The sequence below is a fragment of the Pleurodeles waltl genome, chromosome 3_1 (assembly GCF_031143425.1).
Source record: "Pleurodeles waltl isolate 20211129_DDA chromosome 3_1, aPleWal1.hap1.20221129, whole genome shotgun sequence".
NCBI lineage: Eukaryota > Metazoa > Chordata > Amphibia > Caudata > Salamandridae > Pleurodeles > Pleurodeles waltl.
Window position 1 is genome coordinate 34,549,116 of NC_090440.1, and position 16,100 is coordinate 34,565,215.

A 16,100-nucleotide genomic window follows, 5' to 3' on the forward strand; every position below is an offset into this window, starting at 1 on the left:
ATTTCCTGTGGGGCGTGGGGGAATCTGATGTACTGGTGTATCCTGCTCAGCATGGCGTTAATGAATGCATTGAAAAATCTAGATATCTGTGATACCCCTCCAGCTGCTGCTATGACCTCTTGATAGCTCCCTGAGGCAAGTAGGTGGAGGGAGCATAATACCTGCACATGGGTGGGGATGCTATGAGTCCTATGTGTTCTGCGCTGCAGTATGGGTTGTAGCTCAGCTATCAGATCAAGTATCATGGCTGAGTTCAACCTATACCTCTCAAATATTTCCTCCTCTGCCTGGTCAAAAAGTGTAATGCGCACTCTGAAAATGCGCTCCTATCTCCTCCTCCCTCTCCTCAAACCTGCCAAGATCCTCATCCTCCTCGCCATGACGTAGAGTGCAGCCATTGTGAAAAGAGTCTGAGGCATTCTGAGCCTCTTTATATAGGTTGCACCTGGTTACCACCTGGTTTCACTTAGTGGTATGTTGCATGTACAAAGTGCCATTCTGCGAAAAATCGCAATTTGCGATTTTTTTGGTGCATCGAATTGCGACTTGGATTTTGCGATTCGCATTTTGCGCCTCGCAATTTCCTACTGGAAATACTGAATCGCAAAATGCGACTGGCAAAAACACGTAGCAACACAAAAAAAAACAAATATTTGCGATTTCTTATTTTTGGTCTGCGAATGCCTTTCATGCATCACAGACCAGGTTTTTGCATTCGCAAACGGTCGAATTTTGCGATTAGCACCGTTTGTGAATGCAAAAAAGTTTGATACATCTGGCCCTATATATATATATATATATATATATATATCTCAATCAAATAAATCAATCAAATTTCTTAAGCGCACTACTCACCCGGTAGGGTCTCAAGGCGCTAGGGGGGTTACTGCTCCAAAAGCCATGTTTTGAGGTGCTTTCTGAAAGTTAGGAGGTCCTGGGACTTACGTAGGTAGGTGGGGAGGGAGTTCCAGGTTTTGTCGGCAAGGTGGGAGAAGGATCTGCCGCCGGAGGTGGTGCTTTGGATGCGGGGGACTGTTGCGAGGGTGAGGTCGGCGGAGCGGAGCTGTCGAGTTGGGTTGTGAAAGTTGATTCGTTCGTTGAGGTAGGCCGGTCCGGTGTCGTGAATTAAACACCTACTGGTGGTCGCCAGCAGGTAGTTATAGTTAGGACCTAGTTTCAATGGGAAAAGCGTGTTTGTTTTGCCAATAACTTTGGCACAGTTTGATGAATCTTCACGAAATTTTGAAAACCAATACAACAATCTGTTCAGATGCTCTCTTGAAAGTTTTGGGGTGATCTGTCAAGCAAAGCTAAGAAAAAGGGAGGGTCCCAAAATGCATTTTCCCACATAAATTTTTCCATAGGGATTTTGAACACAACTGCAGTCTGTACGGCTGGACAGAATTACACAAAATTTGGCAGAAAGCCAGTTTTTGGTCCAGAAAGCGTGCCTTTTGTGATTTGGTGTCAATGCGTTCAGTAGTTTTAGAGATATTACAGGAAAAAGAAATAAAATATAAATATCTAGGGACGCAGATCCTCCGCTGATCCAACAGACTCTGTGCTGACATCTGATTGGCTGCCAACACTTCAGCCAGGAAGTGTTGGCAGCCATTTTGGGACTCAGCTGAGTCCCCCAAAAAAATGTAAGAAAAGAAAAGGAGGGAGGGTAAGAATAGATGCCAGGTCCTATGGACATGAACAATTAATAAGAACAGGAGGGGGCGCATAGGTTCCCCATCCAAGGGCTTTGATATGCCCAGAGGACCACCACATCCCCGGGGCTTATCTTATAAAAAGGAGGGGGGTGCACGGATGTCCCTCCTGGGGCTTTCACATGCCCCAGGGACCACCACCTCCCTGGGGCTTAATTATAAATTAAGCAGGGGATTCACACAGACCCCGGCCCTGGGGACCAGCACCTTCTTGGGGACAAATATCATTTTTAAAAGAGAGGGGGCAGCACGGCCCACCTTGTGGGCCATAATCACCCCCGGGGACCACCAACTCACCAGGACCAGCCATGCTAATTAAAGGAGGAGGGTTGCTTGTCCCCCCTCTTGAAGCCATTAATGACCCTGAGGACAACCACCCCTTCAGAGCTGGATCCTGCTATCTCCTAGGTGCCCACCCTCAGGAGATAACTGTTTGCTTTCACTTGGCAGGAGCTGTGACAACTCCTGCCAAGCGGGAACAAACACTAACTCCGCTTTCAGCAATTGCAAGGTGTCTGTTGCTCGCTGGAAGTGAAGTTTTCATCTGTTTCCCTGCCCAGTGCCCATCATTTGCACACTGGGTACCCTGGGTAGGATCAGGGCACCCTGCCACTAGTGGCTGGGGGGTGATGGTCCCTGGGGGTCCGTGTGGAACCCCTGCATTATTTGTACTTTAGCCCCTTGGCTTTAGTGGTCTCTGGGGCATATTAAAGCCCCAGGACAGTTTTCTGCATAATCCCCCTCATTTTTTTAATTAGATCCTCTGGGAGGTGGTGGTCCCTGGGGCTTAAAGAGCTCAATAGAGGGGGTTCTGCGTGGCCTCCCTCGTTAACAAGAATCTAGACTCTGGGAGATGGTGGTCCATGGGGCACAAAAGAGCGCTAGGAGGGGGTCTCCGTGTGCCCCTTCTTTATTTTTTAAAATACGCTGATGCCCCGGGGACCTGGTTCACCCTGGGGCTTTGTTGAAAACAAGTGTGGGAGACTGCAGTTGTTTTGGTTTTTTTTGGATTTTTGCCACAGATTCATGAATGATTTTGTGGCAAAACTTTTTTATAAAAATATATTTTTTCCCTGGTGGAGCCCCAGGGGAGCCTCAGTACCAAGGCTAGAGGGTTAGGGTATTCCTACCCTGCCCCCTTTTCTTTTGCTTCCCCAAGGCCGTGCATGATGTGGGGTTGACTGCTTAATGGGGTTTTGACAACAGGGTCTGGTCCATAGGTACATATAGAGGATAGGCCCTGAAGCCAACCCCTGCCGTGCACGGCCAAGGGCCGTGCGTGGTGCAGGATTAAGTGGTTATATGGGGTAAGTTGCAAGGCTTGGCCACAGACCAGGCCCTGCAGCCTAACCCTGCTGTGCACCTGTGCATGGTGCAGGGTTCAGTGCTTATAGGGTTAGGCTGCAGGGCCTGGCTGCAGGTCAGGCCCTGCGGCCACCTCCAGCCGCGCATGGCGACAAAATTAAAAATAGATATTAATCAGTGTACTTCAACTGTTACCCCACTCATGCCAACGCCACCCAGAGAGGGTGAGAAACTCAGACCGCAGGCCTGCCTGTGCCATAGCTTGGAACATTTGAATATGGATATGTGCAAAAAAAAAGAAGCAAAAACTGAAAACAAACACAAAAGAGCAGTGGCAAACTAACAAAAAGTGTGTAGTGGATCCTACTTAGTTTTAATGGGAATCAGGAGGTTAGCTTAGTCTTCTGGCTTGCAGGCCTGTGTCCCCCGTCACCTATTGACTTTTAACCTACTTATCCTGCTCTTTCTTAGCCCATTCATTTTATCATTTCTTTCAAAATGGCTGGTATGTTTATAGTTAGTGAAATGTTTAGAATTTTTGTTATCAGTGCCACTCTGAAGGCGTAACTATTAGCGTCAAAACCAAGTGATGGACGTAGGTATTAACATCATGTTACTTTCCCACTTACATGGGACTGGTAGATAATGTACTTTGGTGGGAATTGTTTACATAATTGCCACCCCAAGCATGCCCCCTTATTTATTGTTTGGGAACATGCCTGTGTCAGGGATCCTACAAGATCTGTATAAATACATCTCACACAGACAAGGTTATCAGAGGGATTACTATCAGATGCTATCTACAAAATCTATGCTGCACTTCGCCTCGATGCAGATCTAGCCTTTGTGTCCCCACAAAGTCTGACCTAGACCTCATTCCAAGGTAACAAGGGTTGAGGGGTGCTTCTCATGGACATGGTACTGGCAGATTAGGTCTATCACACCAAACTCTCAGTTAGAGATTAGGTTCTCTTGCTAGGGTTTTAGGGATTTTTGCATTTCTGCTTCTTGCATTGTTCATTATCCTAATCATTTCAGCTCATGCATTTTACAGTAGATTGAAGTCTTTTTAATAAACCCTTTGAAAACTTTCCTCAATCTCCTATATTGCCTGTGTGTGATTGAGACTTATTACTGCCATGAGGAAAGGGAAACTTCTGTTCCACCACACCTCCCCTGAGAAGTTGCATTTAGAGTCCATGCGTAAGGTGCCAGAAATCACCTTTTACTGTTTGGGTTTTTGGTGAGGTACTGCTTGTGAGCCGGGAGGTTTGGGATGGCAGTTGCGATTTGTAGGATTGGCCTAGTCACCAACAAACAAAAGTTCTGTCATCCCTAAACCAGCAGTCTTGCCAAGGAGCGAGAGTCCAACTACGACATGGCACCACCAATGATGGTGCTTTGGCACTAATTTATCGATGCCCTGAGTATCTCTGTCTCACACACTAAAGGTACCCTAAGTACCATTATACGGAGACGTCTGTGGTCTTGGGGATGATCCTCCTCAGCTCAACAGGGAGGACCTAACTAGGCTGTAGATTGTTCAAGCTTGAACTCTTAAAAGGAGTTCCTCCCCATTTGGTGTGCCTTCTCCTTACCCATTATCCAACATTGGCTAACACCATAGACATTCCTGAAAATGCTAGACATGCATTAACACTACTAATAGCGCATGGCTTGAAAGATGAGGGTGTGGATGTTACATTTATCATGGGAGCTCATGAAGCTTTCCAAACAGAAACATTCTATTCCTGGGTCACCTTTCCTGAGGAAAACAATACAACATACACATTTAACACATACCAAATAGCAAACGTACCACGATGGTATCAATCTAACCAGTATCTTGAAATACCGATTACCTATCAAGAACATCAGAACTGGTTTAATGGTGCCCTACCACATGCAATATAACCTGTGGGTTTATGTCCCTTAAGTAATGATGGACCAACGTGGCCAATGCTTGCCACGTATACACCACACCCAGGTGTACAAAACATGCAGATAGCTGAACTGCCCAATCTTTATAATGAGCTAGTAAGTTATATATAGACAACTTGTTCAGTTCGTATTGCGAACTGTGAACCCAACACCAGCGCACCTAGCACCACTAGCACCAGCTGGATACCAATTGGCTGTTACTGAGATTAACCTACAAACAGTACATTCTACCACAGAATGCGAGAAAAACCTGTTCTGGATAGCACAAAAAACCAACTGGCTGGAAGCTGTGCTTCCCCATACAGGAGCCCAAGATAAACATAGAATTCTGACAATGTGCTTGCCATTCAGAATCGTTCCCTCATTGGACGACTGTATCATATGGGGTACAGTCTTCGCTGCAATTTATACTACCACACATGGTTCCTGTACACTTGTGAATTTGTCGAATGTATTACCAAAAATTCAAAATGAGCACGGGCTGCTCCAGCCCTGGATCTGGGGGTAAAACTGATGCGTAACTTCGACATAGTCTCCTCGATCATACTCAAGCCAGCGTTTCCGGGAGTGTCCACAGTTGGAACATGTGCGTCAACTACTGAAAATTATTTCCCACACCTATACTACTATAGGATGGGATAGTTTGGGCGTCAAACCAATAAAAACTGACATTCAGAGTACCATCCATAAGGAAGGTTGTAAACAAGCTAAAGTGGTTTCTAAAAAGCGCTGGGATAAAAAAAAAATAAATGAAAGACAGACGAAAAGGTGGCAGCAATTTCAATTAAACATGCCAGCAAACTTGAAAACATTGCTAAAGAATAAGATGTCGGCAGTGACCATGCTGGACAGCGCGGCAGAAGTCACAATATGTCACCAGAGTCTGAAAGATCATCTGGATGCGACAGCAACCGATGACTTTCTTGCAGTCGAGACTGTGTACGGGCACTGTCTCCCAGCGGATAGGGTTTATATTATAAATATCCAGATTGAGGGAGTCATAGAGCGCACCATTAGTGTACTTTTTTGGGATGAACTTGTAGGAAGCTGGCCTGGTGTGTGGTGGACACCTATGGTGTTGGCACCTTATACCAGGTCCAGGCAACCCCAATTACTGAAGTGTAGGCAGTGTCTAGAAAGCCAGGGCTCTCTAGGTAGCTGTGGACGAGCAGCAGAGACTTATTTAGGAGACATGCAAAGCTTATGCAATACCACTATAGTCACACAGCAACTTATCACACATGAAAGAACCACACAGTGTTACAAAAATAAAGGTACTTTCGTATAGTAACACAACACTAGATTACTTATAGGTAGTCCTCTCCAACTGGAGGTAAGTACACACTATATATGTATATATATATATATATATATATATATATATACACAATAGCAATCAGAAATGAGCATAGAAACAACAAGCATTGGCACTAATTAGCGAAAATAGTGAGGGCTCTAAGGGAGGGCCAAACCATAAACTAAGAAAGTAGAATGCGAAGTGAAGTTGCCCACTCAAGGATGTGGAGTCGTTAGAGGGGAGCTTCAAGAACTAGGGATCCCAAGAGGTGAGTACGTGAGTGACCCCCAACGACCAAGAGAGCAGAGGTACCTGGTCTTCCCAAGGACTAACAGGAGGACTTAGAGAATGGATTATGCAAGAACAGGACCAGACAAGAAAAAAAACAAAGGTGGATTCTTGAAGAAGAAGAAAACATGCAAAAGAAGGGGACAGAGTCCAGTCCAGGATGGAGTGTCCACTGGGGGCAGGAGCCATTACCCACCCTTCTGTGGTTGCAGAACTAGGTAAATGAGGGAAGAAGACCAGCTGAGGAGCCCAGGAGCTGAAGAGGAGTCCTTGGACTGGTGCAGATGGTGTCCCGCGTTAGTCGTCAGGTTGCAGGTGGTAAGTGGTGCAGGAGAACCACCAACAAGCCATGGCAAATGCAAAAGGAACAAAAAGACGAGTTGCAAGCCTGAACAGGACCAGCAAAGCCCATGGGACTCGACCCTTGGATGGCCAACAGAAGAACTCACAGCCCCCACAGGCAACCCACTTGCAGCAAGCACAGTAAGTCGCAGTGAGGCCCAATTAGCACACCTGAAGTGGAGTCTCACATCGCTGGAGCAGCAGTGAGGAGACTTGGCAGGATGGAGTGCTAGAAGCCGGGGCTACTCAGAACCTGGAGCAGGAGCAAACAAGCCTTGGTAGCTGCAAGAGTCGCTGTGCACAGGGGAACTGTCATGCAAGGAGAGGCAAGGTCTTACTGTATCCCAAGCAGGACAGAATACAGAGAGGACCAAGGGGATCACTCCAGACCACCACCAGTGATGCAGGATCTACGCAGTTCTGGAGGAGAGCAGCTCCACATAGCCGGACGTCATTGCAGTTGGTGCTTGCAGCTGCAGGGGAGTGACTCCTTCAATCAAAGGGAGAATCCTTCTTGCTTCTTGGTGGAGGCTGAAGTCTTGTGACGTCAAAGGATGCACAGCTGGGGAAATGTTGCAGTTGCTGTAAGGAGCCGGAGAAACAATATTGCAAAGCAAAGTTGTCACCGGAGTTGCAGTCTTGTCAGTTCCTGATGAGTCCAGTTGCAGTTCCAGTGGTCAGAAGTGGAAGTAAACAATGCAGAGGAGTCCTGGTGGAATTTTGCACATCTAATCTGGGGACCCACCCGCAAGAAAGTTCCTAAATAGCCCTAAAAGGGGGAGTGGTCATCTAGCAAGGTGACCACCTGTCTGGAGGGGGCTGTGATATCACCTACCTGACCTGGCCACTCAGATGCTTCCAGGGGCCTCTGTACATCTTGGTTTCAAAATGGCAGAATAAAGTGGCTACCTGGAGGAGCTCTGGGCACCACCCCTGGGGTGGTGATAAAAAGGGGGATGGTCACTCCCCTTTCCTTTGTCTAGTTTCCCACCAGAGCAGGTACCGGGAGTTTTTGAGATGTGAGGCATCAGAGAGGCATCAGTTCTACTAATTACCAGAACTGGTAGTCAGATTTTTCAGGCAATGACAAGCATAATAATTTAGATATTCCTACATCCTCAATCTGAAGCAAAGTATCACAAATATTGTAGTTCTTAAGAACTACAAGCGTTAAGGTTTGGTGTGATGAGTACAGTTACTGGAATGCAGATTAAGCTAACTGCAGGCACAAGTATGAAAGGTAAGCTTCAAGACTACATTAAAAATAATAGATTTGTGATCATTGGCTATTTAGAATATGGTGAGTCACAAAAATAATACCTAATGAAAAGGCTACGGTAGAGCAAATTTTGTTTTCCTATGAACAGGTAAGCATAATAATGGAGGGAATTGAGGGAATCCTTATTTAACCAGACCAGAGATTACATAAAGCAAACATCAACTCATACTTGGCTTGAGTTGATGTTTTGTTGAATTATAATCTACCTAGAAGAGGTAATCACTCTCTTACTTGATTAAAAACGTGCAGAGCACCGACCACAGGCCACCTTTCTCAGCAATTTCTGCCCTCCAACAGTCTGTGTCTGGATGGTGCTGCCATGTGGCACATTCTGGTTGCACAGAATGCGTCAGTGCTCTTTGACTTTGTGGTCTTGTGGGTCAAAAGTGAAGATTGGCAATTTTGATTTCTAACAATAGTACATGAAACTACTTATTGAACAGCTTTGTATAACTTCACTTTTTCCAAGTGTTGCAGTTAAAGACCACCCACAAGCACTGGCCGCTCACTCAAGCTGTGTTGTTTTAATAAGTGGCACCATCTCATTGGAGGAAGCACCACACTTATTGAGCAAGCAAGATGCAACCCAGTTTGAATTGTAAGGTTGTGTGCCCCTGTGGACAGGCCAGATTTTACACTGGGCTTGGGATCCCTGGATTTATACTGGGTTTTGCGCTGGGCACCTGCGGATTAGGATTTTAAAAAAAGGGCAATTTTTTGCAGATGAGGGGTCCCTTAGAGACCATTCTCCATGTGTTCTATGGGGTCAGAATACCTTTATCCTGCCCCTTATGTGTGTTTTCATTTATGTTTTCTCCCAGGCGCCCCAGCCCAGAATCAAAATGGTGGCCACAATTTTCCTTTCAGGTTGCGGCCAGCCAGTCAGGGGCTTGCTTTTCCCTGGTATCCGCAGATACCCACGAATCTGCGTCTACCCGTGAATCTGCGTCTCTAGATAGCTGTCATTTTTTCCTTTAATAACTCCAAAACTACTAAACAGATTTACACCAAATTACAAAAAGTGCTCTTTCTACACCTAGATCTAGCTTTCTGCCACATTTGGTGTAAGTCCGTTCAACGGTTGAGGCTGTAGCCATGTCTTAAAATTACAAAATCCCCATTGACATTGCATGGAGAAAATGTGTTTTGAGAACCCCCTTTTTCTCAGCCCCCCACTTTATGATCACCATGGAAATTTACAGACAGCAGCTAAAGCAACGAGTACACAGTACACCACTATTGAAAATGTTGTGGATTCATCAAGCATGCCAAAGTTATTAGCAAAACAAAAAACGCTCTGTCTATGGAAAACTGCGAAGCCAGGTTCTCCCTGAAATGAAACACAAGCCACCCAAGAACAGATTCTGCTTAGTTGGACCTCTCTAAAATAAATGATAAAAATAAATTTACTAACTCATATTTCATTTATGCTAATGGGCCTCTTGGCAGTTATACATTATAGCAGGTTTTCCATAATTGTTGTGAGGGAATACTGCTGCACTAGAAAGCAGTGGGATTAAATCTATTATGGCAACTCAAATCTATCTAGGTCAGCCCTGTTAGAAAATGCAAATCTGTTAGTGACTATATGAGCCCCTCAAAAAAGTGCCTTGCAGATAGTTTATGGTCGTATTACCTCATCATAATTCAAGTGTCACATGTGACAGTTAATTATCACACATCAGCATGCTGAAAGATGGAAATGTCACACATAAGCAAACTGAAAATGTAACATCTATGGGAGAGGGTTTTTAATGAGGTGTTTTCATTAATATGTGTTATCAGTGAAAACAAGGGAATCAGAAGGATAGGGCTAAAAGGAATAATCTTCCAACCTGCATGAGATTGCTTCTTTTGGCATTATGACTATGTGCCAGGATGGGTGTGACAGAGCTGTTGCCTGCGCCACTTAGATTTCAAAGGCCTTCCTCCAACACACACATGAAGGGCCCTAACACCAGTCTTTTGTCACCCCATACTACTTGGAGCCTTGACAGCTGAGGGGAAGAACTTTCCAGAGCCTGATGTTGGGGTAGCTAGTATGTCACCCTACACTTCAAAGGGTGGCACCTGCTATAAATAATAGACTTCCTTAACCATTTCTTCAGTACACTCTCGGACCTGTGGACTACAGAACAAAGGACTGCCCTGCTGAATGAGGCCTTCCTTGCTCTTCAGAGGACTGCCCTCCTGCTACCAGAGGACTGATCTGCTGCTTGAGGCCTGTCTTGTTCTCCACAGGACTGACTCGCTGCTTGAGGCCTTCCCTGATGACTGCAAAGGTAGACAGGACCTGCTTGCTTCATCACAGGCTAACATGAGTGGCTCTAAGGGTCAAATGTCTGACCTCCTGCTCTGAGGTACCCCGAGGTCATGGACCCTAGCACCAGAGTGTACTCCTCTCTGCCTAACTGTGGGCTACATCAAATACGACGCAGTGTGAGTCAACCTGACGCATGACCTCTCATTGTAGTGTCTCGCTGCTCCTGATTGGAACTGACGCAGCGCAGCACAAAGCCTTGTATCAAGGACATCAGATACAACTCTCAGATGGACCAATATGGACCTTGTTTCCAGCTCAAACTCCACTGTGGTCAGACTGAACTTGTGACTTTGTCCAGGTAACCACAGTTAGGCCCAGATTTATACCCTGTTTGCGCTGAATTAGCGTCATTTTTTTAACATTAATTCAGCGCAAACTTAACTCCATATTTATATTTTAATGCTAGTCTAATGTCAAAATATTGGAGTTAAAATATTTTTGGGGATACATGAACCCACCTTGCTTCAATGAGATGCGGGGTGGGCATTCCCATCCAAAAAATTACTCTAAGGCCCTAGCGCCTTATTTACCCTCCCATGCAAAAATGGTGAACAGGAGGGAGGCGGGCCTAAATAATGGCGCTAAGCCTGCTTAGCGCCATTATTCAGCGCCTGGGTCTGGGCAGGTGTTAGGGGACCTGTGGACCCATTTTCACGGTCAAACACCATGGAAAGATTCCACAGGTGCCCTCTCCAAGCCCCAGGAACACCCCCACCCACACCAGAGGGACACCACAGGATGGGGGACCCCATCCCAGGTAAGTGTGGATAAGTAGAGTTAAGTATTTACAATTTTCTTTTTAAAGTGCCATTGGGGGCCCTGAAATGGGCCCCCGCTACATGGCACTGAGAGCAATAGCCATGCCCAGAGGACCCTTGTCCCCTGTGCTGGCCATTGGGGTGGTGTGCATAACTCCTGTCTTTTATAAGACAGGAGTCATATGGTATGGATGGTTTTGTGTCAAGAAATGACGGTAGGCTGGTTAGAGTCATCTTTTTCTACTCTAACCAGCCTAATGTCATTTTTTGGTGCAATACCCCCTTCTCCGATACCGCCACCCCCACCCGGTTAACATCATTTTCCATGACATTACAATTGTATTTTGCAAGTCAAAAAGTGATGCAAATGCAGTGCTAAAAAAAGTATAAATATGGGCCTGAATATCTCCGGTTCTACTGATTGGAATTTTGTTAATCTGCTATTATTTTATTTATTCAAATGTACTCCATTCCTCTAAATTTGTTTTGGATTTTTCTTGTTTTGTGTTTTCATTTTCTTACTGTTTGTGGGCTTTATACATTACTTCAGAGTTAAGCCTGACTGGTTTGTGGCAAGCTACCAGAAAATTAAGCACAGTTGAACTTAATGACTCACTCTGACAAGGATTGTGGTTGTTGCCTGAGTCAGTTTCCACCCCCCTCAACCAATAATCCAATTTCTTACACTTTCGCATTCTCATACCCCACAGAAAAATGAAAATAAACAAAGACCAAATAAAATAGTAGCTAACATAGAAGCTAGCAAAACACATCAAAGGCCTCTAAATTGTCTTTTCTCCACCATCTTCTTGAAGGCTATCTGGGGGTGCTGCTGTTGTCCCACAGCTCTATTATCAGCACCACTGGACGAGAAGTAACTTATTTTGCTGGTGGAAAAGGATAATGGAGGGTGTTTGTCAGATATGGGCTGCAACCTGGGCATTATACTCTCCTCTGTAGCAGGAGAAGGGTTGCTGTCTGTGTTTTTTTAAACAGATTTTATTGAGATTGCATTGAAAACAAACATTACTAGTTGTGTAGTACATTTTATGTTGCATCGTCAGAAATAGTTTAAGCATCATAGCTAAAGAAATGTGAAAACAATTCTCCTCAAAAATACTCCCACACCACTCCCTCTGCTGCGCACCTAATCGGACATTATCAGAAAAATATTCACAGTAGTTTAATTGGGTAGATCACGAAGCAGGAGACTGATCAATCTCCTATGCTGTTATATGTATCCCCAAGTACCCAGGTCCCAATACTGAGATATTGTTTACTCAAAGAATGGGCCATTTCTAAGGCGTATTTGACAATGAGTCAAAGGTAGTGGTCTCTGGGTTCTTCGGAGCCTCTACTAGTACTTCCCAGGCTTTGGCCAAAGCTATGGGCCCCTGCTGTCCTCTAGCCTCAGGGAGCACTACAGCAGCTTCATGTTCAGTCCATCTCTCCAGTTCTTACTTCTTTCCAATTCCTAATGATTTCTCTCTTCGCCCATATGAAAGCCAAGTCTCGGATCCCACTAGTGGAGTTTGCTGTATGTGGAAATGTATTCAGGAGACAATGGGCCTGATTTAAATCTTGGTGGTGTTACCGCTAAGCCGCGTCAGTGGCGGACCCAAAAGACTGTCAAGTCAATGGTGTTCCGCCTGCCGTATGTAAATGTTACAGCTCTGCAAGTGTAGGACTGGATTGTTGACCAAGGGAGATGGTGGCGGGGCTGAATTAATGTCCTGGTTGGCAGCGGGGCACGAATCAGTCCCGGGTCTGGCTACTTCTCAATGGGAGTTCGCAAGGGCCCACCACGTTCCCCCAGTCCTCCAGATGTCCACTGAGTGCTTCATGCCTTTACCAGTTCCTGGCCTAGGCCCATCACACCATTATGCTTTGGGCCGCCGATATGTGCGGTGCAGCTCGGCGTGGGCTACCAAGGCATGTGAATGTACGGTAAAAGATGATTTGGGTCAGTAGATTGCGCATGCCGCAGGCATAGCTAACCCCGTAGTTCGACACTGGGGCCCAGAGGGGGCAAAACAATGTAATGGGGGCAACAGGGCACCACCCAGTCTTGGGCCCGGCCCTTTTGCAATGGAAGTCCACAGTTCTCTGGACACCAACATGATGGACCAAGCCTCTCCCAATGCTAGGCCCAGGCCAGTCACCTCATTATGCTGTGGGCTGCTGAGATGTGCAGTAAAAGGCATCCGTTCTTTGGTACAATCAGTTCAGGGGGGTCTGCATATGCTTGTGGGACCCTTCGGTAAGGATGGCCATGATGAACTGCAGGATTTTGGTGGTCCGTGACTGAGCTCTTTTAAGCCCATGCCACCATCAGGCAGCCATGCTGCCATCTTGGCCCATCCTCCACTTGCTGCCTGTGTTATTTCCCTTTTGCATCTCTTGGTATCTAATCTTGCAGTGTTGATGCTTGTGGTGCTGTGAGATCCGTCAAGGCTTCTGACCTTGGAGGCCTGATAAGGAGTAGTCGTCAAGTAGAGTACTTTATACATAATGGACACATTGTGTGATCCCATAAAGATTCCCCATGATCAAGCGGAAATCTTTATAAAGGATTATTTTCTGATGGCTGAGATGTCTTGGTGCACATGTCTCAGTTCATGTTCATGTGAAGGTTGAGTCTGGCATTGAGTGATTCTACTGGAATAATGATCTGATGCTTATTGGGAAACAAAATTGATATCTTTGTGACATGATCTGTGACCTTTGACATAGTTTTGGAAGTGCCCAAATACATCTTCCTTCTTGTGCCGCTCAATGTTGAAAATTGATCTTGGCTGAACTTGGCACAGGGTCTTCTCCATCCAAAATGCCTGGTTAAGAAAGGGTTTCAGTGCCAATACTCAGCTATAGGATGGTGGCCGGGGAGTAGGACAGTAGGATCATAGACCTTCTCTTCAGTTAGGACTGCATCAGACACCCTAACACTGTGAGGGGTACAGTGCTTGGAACATGCATTGATAAGTATCTCTCCAAGCAATGACTCATCAGTAATGTGAGAAATCAGGCCATGAAGCCAGACTGCTTACAAAGGCAATTGCCCAAATCTTCCTCTGTGGGAATGTGTAATGAAAACGCCCTGAGTTGCACAACCTTCCGTTAAAGTACCATACTCCTCTGTACAAAAATATAATCTCACCTGTGCCTAAAGAAGTACACATCAGCTTAACACTGAGGCAACTTATCAACATGTCACAATGATCAAGCATAAAAACGCACATATAATGGACAGTAAACTCTACAATGGTTGCGTAATTAAGTGGAGTTTTAAGATCTGAGTGATGTTACTTCCTTGTTGGCCTGAGGTCAAAGGGTGTGTGTTCAACTTAACCCTTTCTGCAGGGTCATCCTTGAACTTTTTGCCTTTCTCCTCCAATTGTCTGCTGAATTTATTTTTGTTGGTATTAGGACTCTGTGCACTTTACCACAGGTAACCAGTGCAAAAAAGCTTGCGCTCTCTCCTTGAAACATGGTAACATTGACTTGTACAAAGCTTGTGCTCTCTCCTCTAAACATGGTAGCATTGCCTTATACCCAATTGGCATAATTAGTTTACTTGTAAGTCCCTAGTAAAGTGCCACTCCCTGTGCTTCGGGCCTGTAAATTAAATCCTACCAGTGGACATGCAGCACAGATTGTGCCACCCACTTAAGTCACACTTTAAACATGCTTCAGGCCTGCCACTGCAGCCTGTATGCTCAGTTTTAAAATGCTACGTCGACCTGGCAAAGAAAACCCTTTGCCAGGCCCAAACCTTCATTTTAACACCTGTCACCCCTAGGATAGGCCATGGACAGCACAGAGGGCAGGGTGCTATGTATTTAGAAAGCAGGGCATATACTTTCAAGTTTTTATGTCCTGGTAGTGAAAAACTCTTAAATTAATTTGCCTTTACTGCAAGGCCTACCTCTCCCATAGGATAACACTGGAGTTACCGTGTTGCATTTCATAAGAGTAAATTCCAAATGGGACCAGGTAACCAGTTCATGTTTGGTGTCTCTGGAATGGTAATTTAAAATCCTTACTTATGGTGAAGTTGGGTTATAAATTACAGTTTTGAAAATACCACTTTTAGAAAGTTGGAATTTTCCTGCCTTAGCCATTTGGAGCCTGCAGTATGTCTCTGGGTCACATGACTGGGTGTAGCTGACAGTTGGGCTTTGTGAATTCGTCCTAGACATCTAAATGCAATGGGGAGCTTAAGTGTGACTGGATGGGCCATCACTCGCAGGATGGGTGCAAGGAGCTTGGCACTGCCCTACTTACACTTCAATAGGTTCTGTCCTGTCTCTACACAAAGGGTTGTATACCCTCTGTAGTTAGTATGGAACCAGAGCCAAGAAGATGAATGCCTTTATAAGCTTCTCCCCATTTCAAACTCACAACTGGGTAGAAATACTGCACCTCAGAAACCAACTCTTCAGTACACTTCTGAACCTGTGAACTCTGCCAAGGACTGCTGTGCTACTGAACGGATTGCCACTCTGCTTGCACTGCTGATCTGATATACTGCTGCCATGCTACAGCATCGACCGCTAGCGGGGGACCACCAATGAGGAGCTCCAACAATGCCCGCGAACCCTGACCTGCTCTTTGCACTATACCGGCAGCCTCCCCAAAGGGTCTTCCTGGTCCTCACAGCCCTCTCCATGACAAACAGGACACTTGGCATGGATTTGAGAAAGTAAACGTCAGTGGGCTTTACATGGTGACTGTAGCCAACCTGCTCTCCATTATGGTCAACCTGAAAGTCTGACTTTGACCCGGTCCAGCAGAACCAAACTGCCCTGTTGCTGATTTGTGCTTTTTGGTGTTATTTTACAATAAACCTTTA